This window comes from Oncorhynchus keta, chromosome 35, assembly GCF_023373465.1.
Source record: "Oncorhynchus keta strain PuntledgeMale-10-30-2019 chromosome 35, Oket_V2, whole genome shotgun sequence".
Taxonomy (NCBI): domain Eukaryota; kingdom Metazoa; phylum Chordata; class Actinopteri; order Salmoniformes; family Salmonidae; genus Oncorhynchus; species Oncorhynchus keta.
In genome coordinates, this window is record NC_068455.1 from 62,237,039 (window position 1) to 62,249,972 (window position 12,934).

At 38.7% G+C, this 12,934-nt stretch overlaps 1 protein-coding gene across 1 annotated transcript in view; it reads left to right on the top strand.

Moving 5' to 3' along the window:
• The first annotated feature begins 1,736 nt into the window (after positions 1-1,736).
• Positions 1,737-12,934, top strand: part of LOC118369152 (phospholipid-transporting ATPase ABCA1-like) — a 240,971-nt gene continuing 229,773 nt past the window's right edge. The window contains exon 1 of the mRNA XM_052497231.1: positions 1,737-1,890. The gene's annotated coding sequence lies outside the window, so the exon portion shown is untranslated. The remainder of the gene's footprint in view (positions 1,891-12,934) is intronic.

Sequence of the window (12,934 nt, forward strand, 5' to 3'; positions counted from 1 at the left end):
AATGTGAATTTGATGCATTAGAATTTTACCTATTACCCAGGTTGTGTCCCAAATGGCCCCCTTTCCCTGTTTTTTTCTCTACTTTTGGCCCAATAGTTGTGCACTATAAAGAAAATAGGGTTTCATTTGGGACGCATGTCCAGTTTAAGGCTGGGTTAACTGGCTTGGGATCGGCTGGGCCCCAGTGTCTGCTGGTTGCCTGTGAGCCCCAACACTTAATTAATTGAAGCAATTACTTTGGGCAGCGGAGGTCTCACCTGGGCGGTATAGGTGTGAATATTTTTTTGATTGAGACTGCACTCAAACACCACTAGGACAAGCCTCTGCAACCCCCTGACCTAGCATATGGAATAGAAACATTTTGAAGTGCGCTCAAGAGATCGCAGAGCTGATGAACTTACTAGACCGAGGTCACTTTCCCTCATTTAGAGTTTAGTAATGAAGTTGGTCTTCTGTCATGAATATCGCCCTTTATATGTTATCCATGAAATATTTAAAAAGTATTAAATGATGCATATCCAACATATGGGTGCTCTTGAAATTGTATTACATACTGTATGATTAGATGAACATTTGGGAATGTATTGAGATTGGTGTGAGGAGCGGAACTGAAGCACCCGATACATTATGAATACAAATATACATTTTAAAATCTACTTATAACATAGATACGATTACGTAGAATCAACATAAATGTTAATGCAGGGTCTGAAATAAGCACCAGACTACCTGCCAAACACGGGTGAAAAGGTGTCAGTGGCTGGTGGGCCATTAGGCCATGCTTATCGAATACTAAACATTCTCGTATGGCTGCAATGATGCGTTTCCTGTTTGTTTCCTGGCTGCTCCCATAGTAAACATCCTCCTAATATACATAATTATGTCCCCCTCAATGCACCGTTGGTATTATAGTTTATCACTGAAAGCAGTAAACCCTTATCCTGTTGTTACCAAATTATATAGTTCCCATAAAACTCGACAGAAAATGCACTTAACCGGCTCTCTGTGATGCATCCACAAGTTGGTCATCAACAGCATCATCAATATCAACAACTTGGCTGTTTCTAAATATGCTCTGCTCGTTCCCATCTGTTCCCTTATAAAATCATATTTGAATAATAAATATAAAGTCAAATTTTGGGTTTGAATATCTAATGCTTTGTTGAAGATCTGGTTACCACAGGATGTAATTCAATATGCAGCTAGTCTTGTAAGAGAATACTTTTGAAGTCCAGGGGCCGTCTGTATCGAGCGTCTCAGAGAAGGAATGCTGATACAGGATCAGTTCATAATGAGTCAGATTACAGACAGGGGAGACCAGGACCATTCTATAGTGACACATCATTGAACTTTATTTTCACACCTAGCCAACAATCCTCAGAAACGTAGTCAAATGATTTGTTTCTCTGTTTAGCTTAGACAATAAAAGATCTTCGGTAACGCTTGACCTAAAGCCTACAGGTATAATGTATTACGATGCGGTTACAAGACATTTTAAGACTTGAGTTATGAGAACGTATGATCTTCTCAAGGCCATGACATCCCTCCCCCTTGATTTTTTTTACCTCAGCCAATTAAGATAAGACTAGAGTCAACACGTGCTCCTGAGTCGAGCTAAAGGGAGTACGTTGTGTAAGGTATATCTGCACACTATGTACCTCATCACCTATTACCTGAGTACTGTTGCCATGGCAGTCCCTGTAGAGGTCATTTGCATACTTTATAGTGCTAGATAAAAGGGGATAGAGACAGGGAAGTAGAGAAGGGATAGAGAGAGAGAGCAGCCTCAGAGGGAAGAGTGTGAGTACGTTTGGAGTTTACACAGGGTCAATTTCATCTGGGGACTCCAAAATATGTGCTGAGAATAATTATAGTCCAAAGAGCTAGGAGGTAAGTTGCTCATAAATAGATTTTTGGTAACACTTTACAATACAGAAATGAACAGGTAGCCTGTTTACATAGAAAGTACATGATAACTATATAGTTGCACTGTAATATACTATAACATGCTTGTCTTTGGGATTCATGAAAACAAGTAACTCTAAGCGTCATTTGGTACCAGTTACCAAATGTGTTTTTGTGTGTTTTTATGTACATTTTACATACTGTAGTAAGGTGTCATGCGATGCTGCGGGTTGTTGTTGTAGCCTAGTGGTTAGAGCATTGGGCCAGTAACCGAAAGGTTGCTGGATCGAATCCCCCAGTTGACAAGGTACACATCTGTCGTTCTGCCACTGAGCAAGGCAGTTAACCCAATGTTCCACGGGCGCCAAGGACGTGGATGTCAATTATGGCAGCCCCCTGCACCTCTCTGATTCAGAGGTTTTGGGTTAAAAGCGGAAGACACATTTCAGTTGAATGCATTCAGTTGTACAACTGACTAGGTATCCCCCTTTCCCTTCGTCATAGTTGCTAGCTAGTTTCCTCATGGGGCTATGGCTGGGTCAGTATTTCGGCTGAGTCACTGTATTGTCATGTTTTCCATGGCTACATAATGTAATGATCATCATTAGTGGCTTCAATACCAGCGGCTTCGTGTGACTTTAAATGAGGTATCGGTCATATCTTACAATTCTCTTCAGTAATTTCCTTGTCATGAGATCTGTTGTTCACACTTTTGAATGGCATGCACAAATTATGGAGTGTGACTTTAACAGGTGGGGAGGTAGATGGGTAATAGCGATCAGATTGGACTTCAGCCTTTTACGTAGTAGTGTCATAACGCTGAACGAAATGATTTAACAAAACCCTGTTGTATTGCTGGTGCGGAGATAAAGGCAATAGGATCCCTTGATAAGGATGTAATAAAATGACAGTCTCATGTCATGTGTTTAGCCGAGCACGTGACGAGACAGGAAGAGTTCGAGTGAGTATTCTGTTGGGGTAAAGGTCAGAACAATATATAAGCACCTACTTTTGGCGATACCACATGCTTTGCTATGATCTATTTGCTTCGGACAAGCCGGTTGTCTACTTAATACTTAATGCTCACCGTCAGCAAAAGTGGTACTAAGTGAAGAACACAAACATTTAGATGCCAAAGTCGGCTTGATTGACATGTATTAGCTTAAGGTCTTCTCTAATTTAGGTAAACATGCAAGAAGTTGCTTCTAATGTGGATAATTAGCAGCAAACGACTGCGTAATATGCACCAGATTAATAGGACTCTACTGTCGTTGATTGATGCTAATAACATGCCGCTTTGAACATCTAAATAGCCTTAGTTCATGAAGAGTTGTGCTCTTTGCAGTGACCCATTTTCAACATTTCACAAACAGTTTTGTTGTCATGTTCTCAAAACTTAAAAGGGGCAGTCTGGGTGGTAGGGTGTGTAAGTAAGGTATTTTTTTTTTTTTTTTAAAGGGGGAAAAGTGTTATGTCATTTTTTATGATTTTATTGCCCTTGCGACCAAATGAAAAACAATTGTTAACAAATAAAGGGGCAATCTGGAACAACGAAGCAGCCATGTAACCATACTCCAAATCATACAGATCTGGATGGATATGGATGCAACAACTGCTCGTCCATGACATTCAAACGTTAGTTTTATCCATGTTTCCAAGCTATACAGAGTTTGTTGACAATATATATATGTTTTTTTTTTACAAAGAATGAAGTAAAATAAGCTTATATTTAGGTTGTGATGGGGTACACGTTATATTGTTCAAGAATCAATGACTTCTATATCATTCAATTCAAAGTCCAGACATGGATGTGCCACTTCCAGATTGCGTCTTTAACACACACATAACACAGAACCCAAACCGGCTGCGCGCTTGCACCATCGTGCGCTATCGTGCATACATTTATTTTGTCCCCATATACCAAACGCGATCCCGACACGCAGGTTAAAATATCAAAACAAACTCTGAACCAATGACATTAATTTGGAGACAGGTCTAAAAGCATTAAACATTTATGGCAATTTAGCTAGTTAGCTTGCACTTGCTAGCTAATTTCTACTATTTAGTTAGCTTGCTGTTGCTAGCTAATTTGTCTTGGGATATAAACATTGAGTTTGTTATTTTACCTGAAATGCACAAGGTCCTTTACTCAGGCAGTTAATCCACACATAAAATGGACAACCGAATCTGCGTCAGAAATAGGAATGACTTCTATTTTTGCCCTTGGCAACGCAGACGCTCGTTGGAGAGCGCGAGCAGTGTGGGTGCAATAATTGAATAACATGGAGTTCTACATTTATTTTGCGATGCTGGCGCACGCGACGTGTCCTGTCTGGTCAGCATGTAACACAATGGCTGTAATGCAGTTGGTTCAATTTTTCTGAATTCAATAACATGTTGAGTTAAAGCCATTGTACAGAATCAGTGGAGGAAGTATGAAACTAGTTGCAATGACGTCGTCATGACACTATTTACGACTTCAATATTACTTCATCAAGGTCATACTGGTTGTATAAAACAGTTGTGTTAACGTTAACTCATTCAAAACCAAAAAGTGACACACTAAATCTGTCCCCACTTGGTCAGACAAGGAAGGCCAAGGTAGGCCAGGTAGTGTATTGCTGAAGTGTACACAAAGTTGATTGAACTAAAGGGATAGTTTGCCCAAATTACAAAATGGCATATTGATTTCCCTACCCTGAAATCAGTCTATGTACAAGGTTAGACATCAATCCATATTTCATTTTGTTTACCTGGCCACTGTCTCCAAATGGAAGGAAACCAATGTCATTTTGCAACGTGTGTGAACTATCCTTTTAATATTAATGAGTGTCGGGATTTATTTTCTCCTATAAAATTCTCATTAGCTGAATACGTGAAAATGCAACACTACATGCTTCAGAATACTTACTGTAAAACACTACAATTTACAGGGTCATGCCTCTTCAGGAGCGAGCAAATAACATTCCATTGAGCCACATTGCATGTAATTGTTTCTACACAGAGAAATCAAACAGGCTGCACAGCATAACTGCTCCGGTGCAGAGGCAAACCTTTCAAGACGACCATTTGAGGCCCCATCTTGAGCGTGCATTTTATAAATAGGAAATGACCTACTGCATTTTTTATAACATGGGTTTCTGGTTATGTCAGAGCTTCTCTTTTTTTTAACCCAATGATGTTGTCTGTGTAGAGCGTAATGAAATATTCAAGTAAAGCAGAGACAAATACATTACCTAGTGCACACTGAGTTTCTGAAGGCTGTGGATGTCAGGAGCCTGAGCTAAATGTATTTATACAAAGTAAACACATTGTACTTTGTGAGGGCCACACAATATGCAGCCTTTGTTATACAGCCTTTAATAATGTGAATGTAGATATTGAACGGCATTTAGGTTGCTGTTAATAAGAATGTTCTCAGTCAACTCACCAGTTGTGGAAAAATAACCCCATTGTCATACTTGAGTAAATGAAAAGATAACCTAATAGAAAATGACTCAAGTAAAAGTGAAAGTCACCCAGTAAAAGTCAAAGTATTTGGTTTTAAATATACTTAAGTATCAAAAGTAAAAGTGTAAATCATTTCAAAATCCTTATATTAACTCAACCAGATGCCACCATTTTCTTGATTTTTTATATATATTTATTTACGGATAGCCAAGAGCCTACTCCAACACTCAAGCATTATTAACAAACAAAGGATGTGTGTTTAGTGAGTCCGCCAGATCAGAGGCAATAATTAATGTTGCAAAATGTGGTAAATGTTTCAACCTGGTCCTGAATAACCCTTGCCAGCTGTTCGGGAATAGCTTGGCCGAAAGAGGGGCGACAATACCTTGAAGGGACCCTTCCATGGCCATGTTTTAAAGCACAGATGTTCTGGGGAATCAGTTTGGGTGTTTAAGAGTTATCCTGGAGGGAAGTAGCATCAAGGAGTGAACAGAAGGCCCTTGGCCCTCCTTCAATGCACTGTTGGTGGTATACTCTACACTGGCTTTGTAAAGCTTTAGTTACCAAACTGTCTGTGACAATGCAGGTTTAAGTCCACTTTTAGGTTTTTACTATACAGTGCCTAGGCTTTTTTGGTTAGTGGTCTGGTGATTCTGGAATGTGGTGTATTATTGTGCAGAGTTCACCTCCTGCAATGGCACATACAATATGTTAAATGTGGTGGTTGTCTACAGTAACCCAGGCAACACTTATTTTTTGTTGCTATACACTACAGGTCAAAAGTTTTAGAACACTTACTCATTCAAGGATTTTTCTTTATTTTTACTATTTTCTACATTGTGGAATAATACTGAAGACATCAAACTATGAAATAACACATATGGAATCATGTAGTAACCAGAAAAGTGTGAAAACAAATCTAAATCTATTTTATATTTGAGATTCTTCAAAGTAGCCACCCTTTGCCTTGATGACAGCTTTCCACACACTTGGCATTCTCTCAACCAGCTTCACCAGGAATGCTTTTTCAACAGTCCTGAAGGAGTTCCCACATATGCTTAGCACTTGTTGGCTGCTTTTCCTTCACTCTGCAGTCCGACTCATCCCAAACCATCTCAATTTGGTTGAGGTTGGGGGGATTGTGGAGGCCAGAACATCTGATGCAGCAGTCGATCACTCTCCTCCTTGGTCAAATAGCCCTTACACAGACTGGAGGTGTGATGGGTAATTGTCCTGTTGAAAAACAAATGATAGTCCCACTAAGTACAAACCAGATGGGATGGTGTATCACTTCAGAATGTTGTGGTAGCCATGCTGGCTAAGTATGTCTCAAAAAGACACAGCGTTTCAAACCAAAAATCTCTAATTTGGACTCCAGATCAAAGGACAAATTTCCTCCAGTCTAATGTCCATTGCTCCTGTTTCTTGGCCCAAGCAAGGCTCTTCTTATTGGTGTCCTTTATTAGTGGTTTCTTCGCAGCAATTCGACCATGAAGGCCTGATTCACGCAGTCTCCTCTGAACAGTTGATGTTGAGATGTGTCTGTTACTTGAACTCTGTGAAGCATTTATTTGGGCTGCAATTTCTGAGGCTGGTAACTCTTATGAACTTATCCTCTGCAGTAGAGGTAACTCTGGGTCTTCCATTCCTGTGGTGGTCCTCAAGGGAGACGGTTTCATCATAGCGCTTGATGGTTTTTGTGACAGTACTTGAAGAAACTTTAAAAGTTCTTGACATTTTCCGTATTGACTGACCTTCATGTCTTAAAGTAATGATGGGCTGTCATTTCTCTTTGCTTATTTCAGCTGTTCTTGTCATAATATGGACTTGGTATTTTACCAAATAGGGCTGTCTTCTGTATACCCCCTTCCTTGTCACAACACTGATTGGCTCAAACGGATTTAGAAGGAAAGAAATTCCACAAATCAAGACACACCTATTAATTGAAATGCGTTCCTGGTGACTACCTCATGAAGCTGGTTGTGAGAATGCCAAGAGTGTGCAAAGCCGTCATCAAGGTAAAGGGTGGCTATTTGAAAAATATAAAATACATTTGGATTTATTTAACACTTTTATGGTTACTACATGATTCCATATGTGTTATTTCATACTTCTGATGTCTTCACTATTATTCTACAATGTAGAAAATAGTCCAAATAAAGAAAAAGACCTTGAATGAAGTGTTCTAAAACTTTTGACCGGTAGTGTATGTGTTTTAGTCTGTGTAGTTAATGTCGTATGACTTTTTTCATTATGCAAACATAAACAAATGCTGCAGTGATAGGCAGGCCTTGATGTGCAAGCTACATTCTCTGGACTCATTTCAAAAAAACATTTGGTTAGATGATTAATCAGAAGCACCTGCCAAATACTGCTGTGCTGATGTCATTTGTTTTATTGTTTTAATCTGATATACACTGAGTGTACACAACATTAAGGACACCTCTTTCCATGAAATAGACTGACCAGGTGAATCTAGGTGAAAGCTACAGTATAATCCCTTATTGATGTCACTTGTTAAATCCACTTCAATCAGTGTAGAAGAATGGGGGAGACAGGTTAAAGAAGGGCTCGTGGTAATGGTAATGGTATCGAATAACGGAGCGGAATGAGTGGAATGGAATCAAATACATGGTTTCCATGTGTTTGATGTCATTCCATTTGCTCTGTTCTGGCCATTTTTTATGAGCCGTCCTGCCCTCAGCCGCCTCCACTGATCTATACCCATGTAAATCTACAGGGTTATTACCTTGAGTGTGGACAATGTGTACATGTAAGCCTTCATCTTCCTGACGGATCTTTTTGAGTAGGATGTCCCGCTTCCATCACAATAATGGTCACTTGTAAAGCAGTACTTCTGCCACTGACGAGATATGTAGGTTAATAAAGCTGACCTGAATTGACCTTTTACCAAGGTTAATTCATCTTTGAATGCGAGCTGTAGTTTCCCGTATTAATAATAATAATAATAATAATAATAATAACTTAGTGACTGAGGACGTCATCAATGTCAACTCAAATACCACACTATTTAGAGAGGAATGTGTTGGATACTGATGTGTCTTACCAGGGAGTGATTTCTTGGGAAAAGCTGGTAATGATACAGTATACTTGCGTGACCCAGCAATTCACCTCTCCCCTTAGGCACTAATTAAAATGAACTTTGCCATAAGCCGTCCTCTTGAACCTACCTCAGCGACTTTTATGATTCCCACATATAAATAGAGCGTGTAATAGAGAGGGGGATAAAGAAAAACAGGGATAGATGGGGGGCCAAGGAGAAGAGGAGAGGGAGTAGCAAGAAAGATGGAGAAGGGGGGCATTTGCTCTTTGGAAGGGGTGGAATATTCTCTGCCCTCCGATCGGATGACAAAATATCTGTTTACACGTTCCATCATTGCGGGAGTTGAAATAATGCACTCTGATTTAGTAAGTCCCCAAATGCCAGGCATGCATCAGCACTTTTATCTCATACTACATGCCTGTTATTTTCTTTTTCTCTCTCCTCTGCCTCGCTCTGTGCTCTGTTCTTGGCTCTTTGGAACTAATGACACCATTGAGACGTCTTGTGGCACAGCAACATATTTCAATTATTCAGAAGTGTTCCCTCTGTCACTAGGAGAAAATGTTTTTATGGAAAACCCGTAGTGAAGTGTGCGGCTGACTTTTTCTTTGGTCTCTATTGACATTTTTCTTTGGGTACAAAATCAAACATGTTATGGTAATATTTCAAAAGATTTATTAACCTCAGTGATCCACTTCCAGGTAGCTGTTGATGCCCCTCCTATTCCTATATTGCAACCATCTCTTCTACGTCTGTATATAGTATGGTATAAGATGTATGTATGCGTTTCCTCATTTCTGCATAAACGGCATGAGTTGATAAAAAGTAGGACATAGTTAATAGTACCTTTCCAGATCAAATCCATAGAACTAACAAGACTCTTAAGAAGTTGGGAGTTTACAGGTTTGGTTTTGTCTGTTACTTAGAGGAAACAGTAGTTTAACGCTAATGGGATTTGGAAACCTGGATGTACAGTAACCTCAACTTCCCCATGACAGTAAATAAAACATTTATGAAGTAGGCCTAGCGGTAAATAATGTAAACATACAGGGTGAAAATGGAAGGAAGAGGAAATGGATAGTTAAATGCTAAATATTTGTCCTGGGCTTTGCCTCAGGCTAAAATGCAAATCCTCTATCCTAACCTTTTGCTCCTTAAAGTCCTACAAGTCTTTATGCAGGACATGTTACAGTATCTCAAAGCAGCTTAAAACAGCATACTATACACATACTGTAGCTATCCATACTAAACACATACTGTAGCTATCCTAGCTTAAGGTCAATCTACATGGCCTATGATTTACATATACAGTGTCTGGTGAAGTGTTAGCTCTGGTCCAGGGCATTAGTGTGTGTTCCTTCACGTTCACCATGCCCTGGACCAGATCTTGTCTACCGTAGTGGTAGTACTACCAAAATGAAGTGAGAGTTGCTTAGGTACGTTATTGAGATGGTAAATCACCAGGTTAAATGTATTATTTGGTTTGGAAAAAGCCGTGGTGATGTCTAATGTGACCGTAATAGAATGCAGAAAAAGGTGAACCTAGTAAGGGTCTTTCTGTTGTGCAATTATTCCGTTTTTAATAAAGGTCACAATGAGTGTAAAATGCCATCGTATATATGTTTATTATCTGTTGAATCAGTGTGCCATGGCCATTAAAATGTTTCGTAAATCTTTTTAGTAACGCCTGAAATCGGGAAAAGAAAACAAACAGAATTTTAAAAAATCTATGTTGATTTGTTGGCAACCAATTATGACACAACTGGTTTGTGTGAGGTTGCCATCAGGTGCAGAGAACAGACCAGATGAGGAATCGGTGATTAAGGATAAACATAATACTTTACTGAGAAATGGTAGCCGCCGGATCACAGTACACTTGAAAAACAAACGCTACGTGTCAAAATCAATCATGAAACGAACGCACACGGCGAACAAATTCAAGCTCCTGTAAAGGACAACAGAAAACACACCTCTTCAGGGAAATCATAATGAGTAAATAGGACACACCTGAGTGTCTGTAATGTCTCTAGGGCGGTCTCTGCCGCCCTCTGGTGACAGGTAGAACCATGACAGTTTGTGCCTAGAACTCACATATTGTAACGATACATTTTAGATATGGGCAACCATCTGGGATTGCTACGTTCTTTTTAGGCATTTTAAATAAATGCTATTATAATACAGGGATATTAGTATAAAATCCTCATGAGTTTAGTTCAACTGTCTTACCCCATCAGAACCCAAAATATAAGCAAGTTGCATCCCACTCTTTATACCAGTGCAATTCTAAACAAACACTCTATAGCTTCGAAACATGGCTAAAACTATAATTTTGACATAATGCACAGTATGGTCTGTTCTGGCATCTGTAGCTCTGTCTATTCATTTGAGAGTGGTGTATCAAGCCCAATCCCTCAGCTCTTTACCAATCCCAGATTGCCCCTTTCAACAATGAATAAAACATACTTGGTAAATAATGAATATACTGTAAATACTACATATGAAATAAATAGCTGCCTCTTCTTATCTTTAGACTGAATTATTTGGAATGTAATGCACATTTCATTCTTCATAATGACTTCCCTGTGGATGCATGTACAAACAATATACCCTATAAGCAATGCATTTTTATCCTTTATTAAGTAGCTGGAGTGTTGCGATTGATTCTATGTTCGATCAGCTTTAATATTGCAGGTAGATTGTAAAGTTCTATAAATCCACTAACCCCACTACCCTTTCCCTAATTGGAGTAAACTAATTGACAACAATACTTAGGCTTCAACTTTCAGTTTACACACACTATATACATTTTATGGACACCGTATATTTCATATTAGCTATCGTTTTTGTTTGTTTTTAGTCCCACCCTTCAGCTACAATCAACCCATCCCATCTATCACTGAAAACCATCCAGTTTTGATTTCTACTTGCCATATATTTTTTACCTGGGTCCTGAACCTTTCTATTCTCATAGTATCTACAGATTGTAAATGAAAGATGAACATTTTTACTATAAGTATTATTGTATTATTGATCAGTTGACTATGGCTTTTAACGTCTCTCAGCAGTGCTATTTGCACAGTTAGCTCCAGGTAAATGTTGCAATTCTTCAGCCATTCCTGAACCTGCGACCAGAAACGAGCTACATATGGGTAGTACCAAAACAAGTGATTTAATGATCATAAACCATGTGCCATGGTATCAGCACATCGGAAGTCTCTTCCCAACTATTTTTCAACCTGTATGGTGCATCTGTCAATTTTTGGGTCCTTATTAAATTAAACTGGAATACTTTTTCATTTATCACAATTTTCTTTAATTAACCAATTTTGGTCTTAATGTAGGGCCGACAGACAAGTTCCTTACCTTCTTCCACTTGCCTCCATTTTTCCAGTAATGCTGCAATGAGTTGGTTGTCATTTTTGATTGAGCAGACATTTCCATGGATATTTGTGTCTTTTCGGGTGGATTGAACTGAAATTGCAAACAGCTTTCTATGGCTTGTTTTAAAAATAGTTATTTCATTTTCAAATAACCAAAAGTGAGAGGTTGTCGTCTCAATAAATGAAAATAGGCTATTTTTGAACAAAGGGTGAGCCATTCTTACTAATCTGCTGGAAAACCTGTTTGGATTTATAGATAAACTGGGATTTGACTAAAGAATTAAATCAGGGAGATTTTTCCACACAAATAGACAGGTATTTAACTTTCAATGGTAGCAAGATCTTATCTATTTTCGCTAACTTTCAATTAGAATGTATCGTAGTGAGATCATCTCTTTCTTTCGGGATTTGAATACAGATTATGTCCACTTCAGTCATACCACTTTATTGGTAAACGACATGGTAATGTAGTAGCGATCCAATACATAACACTTATCATAGTTCGTTGTAATCCTGAGAGGTTAGACTAATTATCTAGATCCTCTATGAGGTGTTGCTGGGATCCGAATTGTAGATATTAGTCAGTGTACAATGATACCTTTTGTTCTTAAGCCCTGTGATTTCTAGCCCTTAATAATCTTGTTGGATCTCATTTTAATAGCTACCATTTAGATAGCCATAATACATAGATGTGCCAATAGTTTCACTCCTCTTGACAGTTGAATACTTTCTGAGAAGTAGCCATTATTTACTATTTTACACCTCAGGCATAACTCTGACCATGAGAGATTCTATAGTCCGGTTATTCACATACAAATTCTAGTTGCATTTTATCAAAGGCCTTTTCAAAATGAGTTATTAATACCTGGCCTGATTTCCTAGATTTTTCATCATGTTTTATTGTTTCCAGTACTTGTCTTAAATGATCTACAATGTGTCGTCCATGTAGAACGCCTGTCTGATTTAGGATGAATAACATCAGACAGTACCTTTTTAATTCAATGTTCTATGCATTTTTACTATAATTTTTGCATCACAACACTGAATTGTAAGGGGCCTCAAGTTTTTAAGCTGGACTGGATATTTATATTTACCACCTGGGTCCCATTTCAGTAATAGTGCTGAGTATATGATA